The sequence below is a fragment of the Passer domesticus genome, chromosome 10 (assembly GCF_036417665.1).
Source record: "Passer domesticus isolate bPasDom1 chromosome 10, bPasDom1.hap1, whole genome shotgun sequence".
NCBI lineage: Eukaryota > Metazoa > Chordata > Aves > Passeriformes > Passeridae > Passer > Passer domesticus.
In genome coordinates this window covers 10,845,986-10,859,418 of record NC_087483.1, presented here as the reverse complement: position 1 = coordinate 10,859,418, position 13,433 = coordinate 10,845,986, and the positions used below count along the sequence as shown (strand labels likewise).

The 13,433-nt window shown below is 37.1% G+C and overlaps 1 long non-coding RNA gene across 1 annotated transcript in view; it reads right to left on the bottom strand.

Moving 5' to 3' along the window:
- Positions 1-8,296: 8,296 nt before the first annotated feature.
- Positions 8,297-13,433, bottom strand: part of LOC135308591 (uncharacterized) — a 28,403-nt gene continuing 23,266 nt past the window's right edge. The window contains exons 5-7 of the long non-coding RNA XR_010368976.1: positions 12,819-12,863; positions 10,498-10,541; positions 8,297-10,113 (exon numbers count right to left, since the gene is read on the bottom strand). This is a non-coding gene — a long non-coding RNA (uncharacterized LOC135308591). The remainder of the gene's footprint in view (positions 10,114-10,497; positions 10,542-12,818; positions 12,864-13,433) is intronic.

Sequence of the window (13,433 nt, the reverse complement as noted above, 5' to 3'; positions counted from 1 at the left end):
TTGCATTTTTCATAAGCATTACATTTAAAATCATATAAAGTAATAGCACATGAAGATATGATAAATGAACACCCAAAGTTATGTCACCAGGTATTCTTTAAATCAACACATTCTAATTTTTTAGCTTCATAGCTAATGTTAAATTCAGAATTTTTCCATGTTTGAGCTTGGAGTCCCTTAAATATACCTAATAGGAACTGAAATATTTCTAATAAGAAACAGGGCATGGTAGAACTGTTTCTTTCTAATTTTTCATCCCTGCCCTGTTTTTATTCTCACTCTTAATGCCATTAGTATTTGTTACTTTTTACAGTGACTGGTTTCCTGGAATGTATTTTCCAAGAGGAGTTCATGATAACTATTTATTGTGATGGAATCTTGTTTTTTGTTTCTGCCACATACTAAAAAGTTACCTTTACAACAAAAGAGCTGAAGTCATGATGAAAAATCATCCAGAAAGTTTCTGAATTATAAAAATATGTAAATTATGCAAAGCCAAGTCTTGCCTGAAGGGTGAGAGACAGGAAGCCTTAAAGTAAGTTGACACAGTTTGTGAAGTGACAGACAGGCCTTGTTCTTGTGCAGGTTTTAAAATGGTAAGAAATTCAAAGAAAAAGACCTATAGTTAAACTGAAAATCACACATCTCTGCAAATCCAAAGGAAATGTTTCTTGGGATGATTAATTTGCTGGTGTGAATGTCCAGCAGCTTGGCACATGAGAGTCACCCCTGTCTGGTCAAAAGTTTAATGGAACATGGGGTTCATTAATACTTCCACCAAATTTTCCAATATTTTTCAATTTCTGCAATAAGCAGAAATAGCAATTTAGCTGTTATTTTTTTTCCTCTATCTCTCTGTGTAGTATTTTTCTGCAGATGTCCTCAGCTGCATTGATAATGGAAAATGCATTGGATCAAATTATTCCTTCAAAATGGGCACAGCCTTGCAGGAAAAGGACAAAGAGGGCACATGAAAGTGAAGGATGTCATTCTTGATGCCCACGATGATGGGAGTGGATCCTGGCAGAGAGGTGCACCCATTCACCTGCCTGTTGTGCTCTATACCACTTTTATTCCTGTTCCTGTTAAAAGGAGTAACTGGCTGGAAATAAGAGAGAAATGGCAGAGCTCTCCAAAGATGGTGGAAGTTCTCATCACCATGACAAGAAAACAGAAGGAGGGAGATGTGTTGGTGGTTTTTCACAAACAGGAAGGGACTGCTGTGACACTCCTTGAGCTTTTATTGCAGCATCAGCCTCATTACATGGCTGAGACAATTGGAAGATGGCAACAGCTCACATCCTGTCAGCATCAGCCAAAGATTTCTTTGTTACAGGGCATTTTAAAAACTTTCTAGCCAATAGCATATTGCTAAAGCTCACAGCCAGTTGTTCTACCAATCACCTGCTTCACACAATGCTTGTCTGCTCTCTATTAACAACACACAATACTTCATTATTAAGCCTAAAACCTTCAACTATCTTGCTAAGCATATTTTTCTGCAGTCTTAAGGTCTATCTTAGCCAGGCCTAAAACTCAAGCTGTTGTTTCATGTCCTTGCTTGCTGTACTGATGTGACTTTTCTACTTTCAGACTTTGCAGCTGTAGCTAGTTCTAAGTTTTCTGTTCTTTCTGTCCTTTCCCAGCTTTCTGAAAATCATCTTACCTTTACTATTTCCTGCAGGGGGTGGTTAAAACCCTCTTACAGCTGTCCCCCCTCTAGAATATATCTGCTTAGGCCAGTGTGCTGTTTTACACAATTTCCAAGTAATATAATCAGTGCTGAAAACTGTTATTTGCATGCAGGTTCATGTAGCAGCTTTAGATCTTGACCACTGTGCTCAGGAGTATAGAAAGAAACACCAAAAAGTTGATTACTGTCCTGTAGGGAAAAATAAGCACTTAAACCTACTAAGTTCCAAATATTCTATTTTGCTTTATAACTGTTTTCCTAGAATTTAGAAAATTGGTTCGAGGGGGAGTACATCTGGTTTCCTGTGAGTCCATTCTTGTAAAGCTTAATAAATTATGTATTCATTTCATTTTCTGAGTCCCTGCAGTGGTTTTGCAACACATTTGTCCCAAAGCAGAAGTTCAGAAGAGGCCTTAAACCTGTCACAAGATAAAGAGGAGAAAACCTGAAACAGGGAAAAAAAATAAATACTTTCAATATATATTATATATATAAATATCTATCTCATATATACTTTAAATTTTATTTACATATATATGTACACATACAAGGTGTATGTCCTAAGGGCTGTATCTGCAAACAAAATCCTTCAGTTTGCCAGTACAGAGCTGCCATTCTGACACTCTATGGAAAAGTTGGCCCCTTTTATTGTACATCTTATTAGAGGAAAGAAATGTGAATTCTAAATCATCTTTGTACAGTTTCCAGGGCTACAGTAAACTATGGTACCTGAAAACAACCCAGAGGGCAAGACTTCATGTTTCCTCAAAAAGCTCAAAAATGTCTAAACCTAGTAGTGACTTAGGAACAGAGGCAAAAAGGAAAAACAAATACAAAATGTAACAACTAAATCTAGAGCATCTCAGCTCTATGCAAAAGTGATTTTTTTGAGATGCCTTCAGTCCCTCACGCACATGGTAAATTATTTATGAATATAACCTGGTACTAAAATTATATGAAGGGAAAAAAAAGACAAAATTAAGGCCATGGTAATCAGTTATCAAATATTCACTATCTAGATTTTCAGAGGATTTTTTTAAATAGTATTAAGTGCCTAGACATTGTTGGGTTCAATCATATCTACTTAGGACTAATTCATTTGTCAAGACACAGCATAATAACTACTAAGCAGTCCTGAATTAAATGTCCATATGTCAAATTGCTGTTCTGTTTGCTATCAGCTGATGTTTATTTGTCCAGAAGCCCGTCTATACTCTTCAGATTATCACCTAAATTTAAATTCTTTACATCTATACATTATTTGTGCTGTCTAGAGGAAAAGATGTAGGACCTTCAAAAGATTCTTCATAGCAAGAACTTAGTTTAGCATTGTGGCCTGTCCTCTCTCTGTCAGTCATATGATAACCTGAGGGAAAACATTCTTCTAACCTAGATATTTCAGTTGGTTGCCAAGTGGCAAGAAAGATATATGTCCTCGTTCCTCTTCTTTTTAAATACTTCCCTCAGGATCTCATTTGTTCTTGGGGTTAATTTACTATTTTAAAAGTAGAAGGATTAAGCCTTTAGCTAAAAACAAAATTACAGAGAGAAAGAATATGAGAAGAAATAAACCTATTAACTTGGCAAATAATTTAGCCATTTTTCTGTTTGCATTTTAACCACTTCTTTATAGCTAATTAAATCAGAACACTTGGTCGTACTTTTTATCAAGATATTGATTTTTTTAATCTTCCCTCTCTGAAATTATCAATTTGAAAGATTAGGCTGTAAAAAAACCTGCTTTTTTAATCCTGAAATGATCTTCCAGTTAAAATAGAAGTCAGTGAGGTTACCAACAATATAAAACAATCTACTCTAAAGATACCAATTTGTGCCTTTTGAATTCACCTGGTTAAAAAAAAATAGAAATGTTTTAACTTATTTGGTTCAGAGAAAAGTGATGGTTTGATTCTTGCCACTTCTACAATTCAGAAATTTCTAAATCTCACCTCAGTTCTCTTCCAGACCATTTCTTCATTATTTCTTGCAGCTTTTCTAGTTTCTAATATTCCACATAAAGTTTTATTTTCATTAATAGGTACAACATAAAGTCACTATAGACAGCAAGCACAAAATTTTAACAACAAAGGTAACTGACCAGTCAAACAAGCTCAAATTAACTGTGGAGTACTCAAAGCATTATCTTCAAAGCAATGCTGGGAGAGATGTGTTAGGACAATAGTGACCATTAGAAAGAGAATATAAATTAGGTTGGCCAGCCTCAGTTAGGGTGTTTGATATTTCTAACACAGAGGTATCAGGGTAAACATAGACAAGATGGTCTATATGTCTTTTTCTTCTCTATAGATTCTTGATATTTTAAAGTCATCAAAGCAAATGCTTCAGTCATGGCAAACTGCTGAAAATTAGAATTTGAAATGTGAGCTCCAGCACTGCCTTCTACATCAGCAAATTACATATATTATTTAAATGTATGCATATTTTTATGTGTTACCCACACTGCTGCTCGATGGATTTAACCTCATGTTTTCAAATCACATGTCTGGCAGAGTTCATAATCCCAAAATCACTAAGGGCCCTAAAACCTTGCAGTAGACTAACAGGGTAAGACACTGCCATAGAAATAAATAAATATATAATAAGCCACGCAGAAGAATTTAAAACTTAAACTATATATATATATATTTGAATTTTCCTAAGGCTTAGAGCCAATTCTGAGCAGAATGTTAGCTGGCATGAATCCAGATGGTGCCCCAATTTCTTTAAGGAGATGCCAGTGTCTAGCCTGGTGTATCTGATATTAGAAGAATAAAAAGAGGACAAATATTAAGCCCTGTTAAAGTAACCCATATGGGCCCCTGAAGTGATTAAGTGAAACAGCACACAGCGTTCCTTCCATGTGCTAATTTGCAGCAGAAATTTCTGTTCACTCCCCTTTTCTAAGGAGAGCTGTTTCTTTCTGTTACTAAAGGGAGTGAGGAGAGCAGAATAGTCCTGGAAATAGCAATTTAACCTCTTGCTGATTCAACAATTTAGCTAAACAAGTGGAGTCTTCAAATACATACTTATCTATGAGGAAAATTGCTTCTCTTAAACACTTATTGAAAGGTCTGGGGGAAACCATGTGTATTCTTGCCATGGGAATCCCCCCTTACATTAAATACTCCTTGCTCATCTCTGCAGAGATGATGTTCTCATTGGTCTAGAGGCTGATAAGATCTTTTTCGTAAGATATATTTTATATACTTTACCAGATATGTATAACGTATTTATATTTTAAAATATTGTTTTCATTACGTACTTTTGTGAAGCATTTATTGCACTTATATTTGCAATAGTGCTCAAAATAATTGTGACCACGTCTCAAGAAAAAGTAGGAAACAAAAAGGAACATAAGGGGTCAATGGAAAGGAAGAAGATTGAGACCTGTCTGACAGAACTGAATGTAAGACTAAAGGTTAATTTAGACATCTGATATCTGACCCAGAAATGTGTAAATCAAGAGAGCAGAACCCCTTTCATAAAGGCACAAGGTTGTTTCTTTAGACATGAATAGTTCAGTGTGAAAAACAGTGGTTAGCAGGGCATATAATTTAAAAATCCTGCTTCCACAACAGATGGCTTTATTTACCCTGTTTAGAAACTTGACATGGGGAAATCTTCCACTGGAAGCTCAGTTGTGAGTGCTGCAAAATAATTAGATGTGGGTCAAAAATCAGATTTCCCTAATACTTGATGCCAGTGTTTATGTAAGATTGTCACAATCTGTCCAAAGCAGAAAAAGATTCAAATAATTAAACGTATTTAGTGTGTGATGTTTTCCCTCCTAAAACAATTGTGACCAAGTCTCAAGTGAAACGTCCATAAGGGGACATCTTTCCACTGCTGCTTTTTTTCCATTTCATACAGTGCTTGCAGTGTGACTTTTGCAACATCCTTTCTTGCCTTCTGATAAGTTCTGGGAAATATGAAGCCATACAAAAATCAGGACGTGCTGAAGACTGAAGAGTGGCTTATGGATGGAAACACTGAAGAACAGCTCTAGGAGACACTAGAAGGAAATGCTGGAAACACTGCTCAGTGTTTCTTTGCTAGTGAATGTCTTATACCTGAGAGAGTACCAAGTGTTTTCCCTGCTCCTTTTTTTTCTGCGCAAGAATGCTGCTGGCCAGTCTGACCAGACAAAAAGTAAAAGGTGCTGTAGCACAAGGACACGCAAACAAGTAATCAAAGGAGAGGCTGGAAAATAGGAGGCGGGATATCAGAACTCTGTGTTGGGTGATGGGAAATAATGTTTTATTTGGAGGAGAAAATGGCCTAAGTTAAAATGGAGACGTATGTCCAAAAACCATGGGCATCTTGTGTGTATGATGATGATCTGCTAGGAGATGATACCCCTTTAAAAAATCCTTATCTTTCTGAGTTCAGTATCCATCCTGGTCATACAGTAAAGGACAAAATACCCAAAAAAAACCCAAATGTGTGGTTAGTTTATGGATTCTGAGGGTTTGGGGTTGGGGGGTTTTTTTCCAAATTTGTGTAAAATCAAGAGCAGTTTCTAATTAAATTAAGGTCATTAACCAGTTCCAATGTGAATTGCTAATAGCAGCAGCAACAGGACCAAATTCCCACAGTGGTTCAATCTTAAGCATAACCTAGAATATATTATTCTGTTGTTTGCTTCAGAGGAAGGTCATTATCAAATCAAAACTATGCTGGTCTGACTGGACATCTCTTCCTTCAAGCTGTGGAGCCAGAACAGAGAGAACAGAATTGGTAAATTAAAGTACAGAACTGGGATGGTGTTCAACATTACTAATTTCTAAACTATCATTAACCTAGAGCTATTACTAATTTTAAGTGGGAATGAACCAAACAAGAGTTTTATCAGTTCACCAACAACACATTTTTTAAGGGAAGTGAAAAGAAGTGATATCAGCACTCATCTACAGCTTCATTGGTACTGTACAAGAAATTGGGTGGCTCAATGGCGAGCTAGCAAAACTGTTTTATACAGACATTGGCTGAACAGGATAATCAGGATCTTGGGGCTTTTCAGAAAAAGAAATGAGGACTATTTTAAATGCAGTTCCTTTAAAAGTAATTGTATGTTGCAAGGGCTGGCAAGCTGATTAATGTTACCTTGGGGTTTATGGCTTGATTAGGTATAAATTCTGCAGTGCTGCTGCAACAGCAACAAAAAATATATGTAGGGTTTTGGTTTGGGGTTCTTATTTTTTAATTGTGTCATTAATTTCTCTGTTTGCTTCTCTCATTTTTCTTATCCTGAAAGTTTGACTCGCTGATTTTCACGCTGTTGGCTGTCCCAGCTGTGCCTGCCTCAGCCGACCCAGCCTGGCATCTTGGCTCCCTTAAACCGAGTGGCAAGCTGGCTGCAGAGGGAAGGGTTTCATGTGTTCACAGCAGATGTTCGAAATTGCCTCGAGGGCATTCTCGCTGCAAAAACAGGAGAACACGACAAAGCCTACACTTTCTAACATATATACCAAGCAGCTGGAAGCTTCTCAGGCTCCCCGTGTGCTGTGGAGGTATTTTGCAACATATCAACGTCAGAAGTTGCTGCTTCAACAATTTCCATAATTATTTCCAAGGAAAGAGCTCTAGAAGTCAGGAAAATGCATGGGTTAAGTGCTGTGCAAATTGTGTGTCGTTTGACATAAACTAACTCCTTTGAAGTGTTAATTTCGAGAATTGTCTCCTTACTCCCTAAGTTTAAAAGGCAGATAAAGCACCCTGGTAGTGATAGATTTTTGAGATAAGATAATGGATAACAAGGCTTAAACAGAATAGTCCTTTTCTTCTCTAATTTTGGGTACGGCACAAATTTCTTATTAGGAAGCCTTGGGGGCCACTAACAAAAAATATTTTTCTTTGGAGGAAATTTAATTTTTAAAAAAGGTAAACAAATCAATCAATGGATAGATATTGTGGACAAAATACTTTGTCCTTGCCTCCATTCAAAACAGTGGATTAAACTGGAGGGGGAAGAAAGGAAAGAACGAGACACTATTTTGCACATCTCTAACAATACCATGTATTTTACTTTTGAATTTTTCCTGACCGCAGCATTGTCTCCTCAAGGAAGTGAAGTTACTTAAATTGCTCCTGTATGTGGTTTTTCTATTAATACCACTTGCAAGCAGCCTTCCTGCAGAGTTTGACTCCGTGTCTTTCCTGGGCCACATCTACCGACTGCGTGGAAGCAGATGTGTGGGATCGGTGACATTGAGGAAAGGCAGGACACTGACACCACATTAATTCTCTGTGGCCAGGCTCTGCACAGGGGTGCAGTGGGGCAGTGACCCTTCTCCCTGCAGTGGTCCCTTGGAAGGGCATGTGCTAGGCAGGGACAGCTTGTCACAGCACCTGTACAGACTGAAGGCAGCTCTGCACATCCCAGTCTGTGATAATGGACTGCAATTTCTGCTTTGGGGGCAGAAAATGGTTTTTGTTGAAAAAATTGATCAATGTGATTGTGAAAGTCACAGAAATGACCATGTTCTGAGGCTCATGAAACCATTTGGGTTTGTATCATTATCACTGCTTTTAATGAAGGAATGGGACCACGCTGGGCTAAGAACCATTTATTGCTCAGATAAACATCAGTCTCAGAGGCACTGAGATTTTAAGGGAGCAAGCAGTCAGCCAGAGCTCCAAGTAGTCACAAGTTCCTTGTTACAGGACAATATATAACTTTCTAATCCAGTAGAGAGATGCCACAAAGTTTATTTTGTTTTTCTAACCTATTACCTTTACCTCATTTTGCTGCACTGCAGATGCTTTTGTCCAATGGGCTGCTATCTCAAATAAACACATGTATTCCACCATAACACACATATATTCTATCATAACACACTTCTATATTAACTTCCAAACTCTTAGCTTACTCCACACAACCACACCCCTATACTATAAACTCTTCACCACCTTATCAATACAGTTTCTCACTTACTTAAGGCACATTCTTACTTACAACTATAAAAACGTAAGTTTATGATTTTTCTACTTAATGTCTGTGTATTGTATTTTTACATCAATCTGAGCTTCTTCCAAGTCTGCAGATCAAACCCCTCAGTGCCTGTGGAAGTTTCTGTTTTTCCACTTCCCACAGGTTTGTTCAGAACAATAATTCCAATCGTGTATCATTGCTACAGTGATAGCAAATTTTCACTAGGTCCTACAGCAGTGAGTGTGGTTGTGGTTTTCATGAGCTTTATATCAAAACCAAACATCTGTGCTTGATTGCATGGGTGTTTTCTGGATAATGATAAACAATTAATTAATAAGACTTCAGTATTATCTTGTTAATAGATTTTTTCAAAAGCACTGAATTTTGTTAGACTCTAGCATTATGTCCATGCACATAAAAATTCAGAAGTCACTTCATTGACTTAAAATCAGTAACCTAACATCTGAAAGAGCCCTGTGGGATGTGTTTGATGGTTTGAGATGTGTTTATAGTGATAGATAACTACTTCAGGCACCAGGCCTCCCATGGTGAATGATCACTCTGAGAAGTCAGGGTTTGTGGAAGGTGAGGGTGGAAAGTCAGGCCCCTGTGAACGAGTTCATCCCTCCTTGCCAGACACACTCCTACCTGCTGGGACTTTCCTTCAAAGAGCAGCACTTTCCCTTGCCATGACCTGGCCCTGATCTCTTATTTAGACATCAAAACAGGCAGATATTTTCAGGCTGATGCGGTGGATCCTACCAGCAATGTGCACCTGAGGCAAAACACCTGAGCTGTCTGCGCTGAAGGGATGTGACACTGAACACAACTGCCTGTAATTAGGGAGATACAGAGACCCACAGGTGTAGGGGCTTTTTTAGTTTAACAAGGAAAAAACAAAAAACCTTCGATTTGAAAGAGAGAAAACAAACATTAGAATTGTTTTCAATCGTTTAAGCTACCTAGTTCTCACTTGAGAAGCTTTGATCATGTATAATCCTGTTGAAAGGCTGACTTGTAACCAGCCTCACATACATTATGTTGAAATGCTGTGGCACTAGTGCATGACAGAACTTTATTTTCCATTAATTCATTCTTTGCTGGAAATATAAACACTCTATATGCTTAATAGCCCAAAAAATGAATAGTATTGCTTTTTTAAATTGCCTGTTAATGAGAATTTTGCTTGCTATTAAAGAAATCTGAGTGCCTGAGGACCATCTTTCAAATGCTGACACACCTATTTTCAACACCAACAGTGCTGAACAATCAAAACAAAATCATCCCAGGCACTGCTTTTAGTAAAAGCAGCCATGTTTCCTAAATGATCAAAATAGATGTTTACAGCATCTGTGAACCACGACTAGATTCTAAAGTAGCTTTTCACTGAACTTATTAACAACTGCATATCGCATATCCACTCCAGTGCAGCAGTGATGGCTGTGCAAAAACATCCATGGAACAGGCAGTTATTTTCTCAGGAAAAAGCCTGTTGTAAGGAACAGGAAAAAAAAAAAGAAAAAGAAAAAAAAAAAAGGAAAAAAGAAAAGGCAGGAAAGTCTGCATTGAGCTGAGTCAAAAAATCCATATGCAAATACAGGGTTGGCACTTGTAGGAAGAACCCTTTTCCCCAGGCAGGGATACTCTGAGTGCAGGAGGGGGCTGAACACACACTGGTGTGTGAGGAAGGCTCCCACAAATTCCAGTCACACCCAGTGCACCAGCAAAGAGGAGGTATTTGTAAGGGCTTCTGTGTACTAACAAATCACCCGATCAGGAATAGCTGAAAGCACAACTGTGCACTCCAAAGCAAGAATGGAATTCACGCTGTTATCAGTTTTACAGAATATTAACTAAATCTGGATTATCCTACCTGCAGGGTTTCATGTCAGAGCAAGGGTTTCATGCAGTCAGAATCTGAAAGCAAACAGTTACCCAGACTTGTTGATAGAAATCTTGTGCCACAGGATTAAAAACCCTTCTTCCCAGTTTTGCAAACTTAAAGCATTACAGGAGAAACAGAACAATTCCTTATCTTGCTTCAATACATAAGTAAGGACTTCTGATAGCTTCTGGTGACTGATATTATACACCTGTGGAGGCTGGATTTAAAGCTTAGTGCAGTTTGAGCGTTTGGATTTTTTTTATTCCTATTTTCTACTTTCTTTTTCCTGGGAAGTAGGAGGGGGGAATCCCTTCAGCTTATTCTGGATATAAATTTTAAACTTCTGGGTATTTTGGAAAACTTTAAACATATATAGAATGTGACACTGATGAAGGAAATAGCTGAATAGCCTGTTGAAAAATGTTGGGATTATTTCTATGTAGCAACAGTGAAAGAGACAGCATTTCCCCAAATTTCTAAGTCTAGTGTCTTCTTTTTGTAGCTGCTTATAGATCTGTGATAAATTTTTTGGGTTATTATTAAATCTTAATCCTATCTGTAGTTGTGTGTAATTTTTGGCTGGCCCTAATAATGTAAAGAACATTTCCCTCTCCATGGAAGGGGGTTTGGAACTAGATGATCTTTAAGGTTCCTTCCAACCCAAATTATTCTGTGATTCTAATGTAAAAAAAGGTTTACAAAATTAATGGTTCTGTGTTTTCCATCATATTGGGAGAGAGATACACAAATAGGGGCATACTCAAACATAAAATATGGCTAAATAATCTCAATGAGAAATCATGTTTGCATTACATTCTAGTAGGATACAGAAATACCACATCAAAAATATTTCATTTTGTCCTTCTGCTGTCCTGTGGTGGTGTTCTGAGAGGGAGCTGGAGAGCTACGGGCAGTCATGGGTGTGTTTGTGATTGTTCTAATTCTGGACAAATAAAAGCAGGACAGAAATTAAGTTCAGGGGGAAAGAAAAGTTTACCTCCATTCAATTCTAAGTAGAGAAATATTGATACCACAAAACCTTCATTGCTGGCACCAGGTGCAATCACTGATTGACTATGTTTTCTCTATTATTATTTATACTAAAAATAAGTTGAAAGCAATGCAACATAATTTTTTTAAGAAGAGTTCACTGAAGATGCATTTGTAATGATGCATCCTGCACAGCCAGTCAAGTTTTATATCAAACATCTAATAATGTACCTATTGGAGAGGCCCAAGTATCATTTAGGAAACCCTATATATTCCCAGCACACCGCTGAGAATAGTGTAAAGAAATACTTTCTCTCCTGGTTTAATTTCCAGCATATCTGTTTGTAGGAACTGTGCACTATTTCGTTATGTATAAATACATTTTTTTCCCTACAGGCCATCACCACATAACACATAGTGGCTGCAAACCTTAACTATACATAAATAAATAGTCCCATAAAGGCTTTCTACAGAGACTGTATTTTCTGATATTCAAAACCACATTCTCCTGGTCTTTTGTTAGAGTTCTAATTTCTTTTTCACCTAAAAATATAGAACAAGGAACCAAGCCAGATCTTCAAACATTAGGAAACCCATGCATGCCCACAGTACATGGAATTATTGGCTCAGAAAGTCACCAGAAAGGTGTCCAGACACTAACTTGTCATTTGTTATATCAGGATTTGATACCAATCCTTATGTACCAGTCAAGAATTGCAACTTCAGAGTAACCTTCTTTAATGCTCTGCTTAATATTTTGTCCTCAATTCCACAAGGTTAGCTCATACACTGAACCAAAAAATAATACATCATTTCAGTGTTAGGCAAAATGCAAATTTGAAGAACTAAGCCAAGAATTTTATTTTCTTTCAATGGAAAAAGTGGTTTTTTGCATATTGTACAATTACAGACCCAAATGGAAGTGTGGTATAAACTACAGACATCACGGAGGGAAGACAAGCCCTGCATGAAAAGAGTTTACAGTTACTTTGCTTGTCTGCTATACTGGTGTCTGGAATAAAGATTAAATACTAATTATAAAAGGCTTAAAAATCTTGAAAGAATAAGGAGGAATAGGTCTTCCTGGTACCTGGAGCCCTGTTTCTAAGGGTAAGGAAATTGAAATCTGTCTGCTGAGTTCTGTCCATGTGACCTGGTTTCCTAATAGCATCCTGTAGGCCTGTGAAGTGGTACAGATGGTAATAAGCTGAGCTTCAGATTAAAAAAATGTACAATATGAGGAGAGAATACATAAATTGAAATTCCATAATTTTAAAATTATTTGAAGAGTAAGACAGTGTTGTAATTAAAGTACCTACATTTTTGAATAGGATAAATGAGGTCTACTCAAGTTGCTACGTGCACTGCAAAAAACCAAAAAATGAATTTGTTAGTTAAATAAAAATAAACTTGCAGCAGGTGTTTTTTAGCTACTTTTTCATGTACAAAGATATAGTGAAATAGTTGCTATATCAAACACAGGAAAAATTAGCTCATTCAACAAAGAACTAAAAAGAAAAGACACAAGCAACAGGCTATAGAAGGCACCTGGAAGTATTATTTTTAGATGCCTGATTATAGCCACTAAAAAAATTCTTTTTCCAGCTCTCACTCTGCCTCTATTAATCATAAATTAATATACATAATCCCTAAATTAATGACACACATTCTGGCAGAAATAGAACTATGTTGCACACTTGCCTCTGAAAACAGAGGTGAAACACATCTTCTGAGCCAAACAAATAAATCCAGGCTCTCAAAATCCCAACTCTAATAGCAGTCTGTGAAAGCAGGTGTTTGTTTCAAGCATTCAGGTTTATTTTACACCAAAGTCATATAATGCCATTAATGCCCACTTAAAAAGATTTAGAAGACTAGACAGTCTTCTCTAGAAGTGATGGCAGTTTTCATGGAACAGCGTAATTTTCCATACA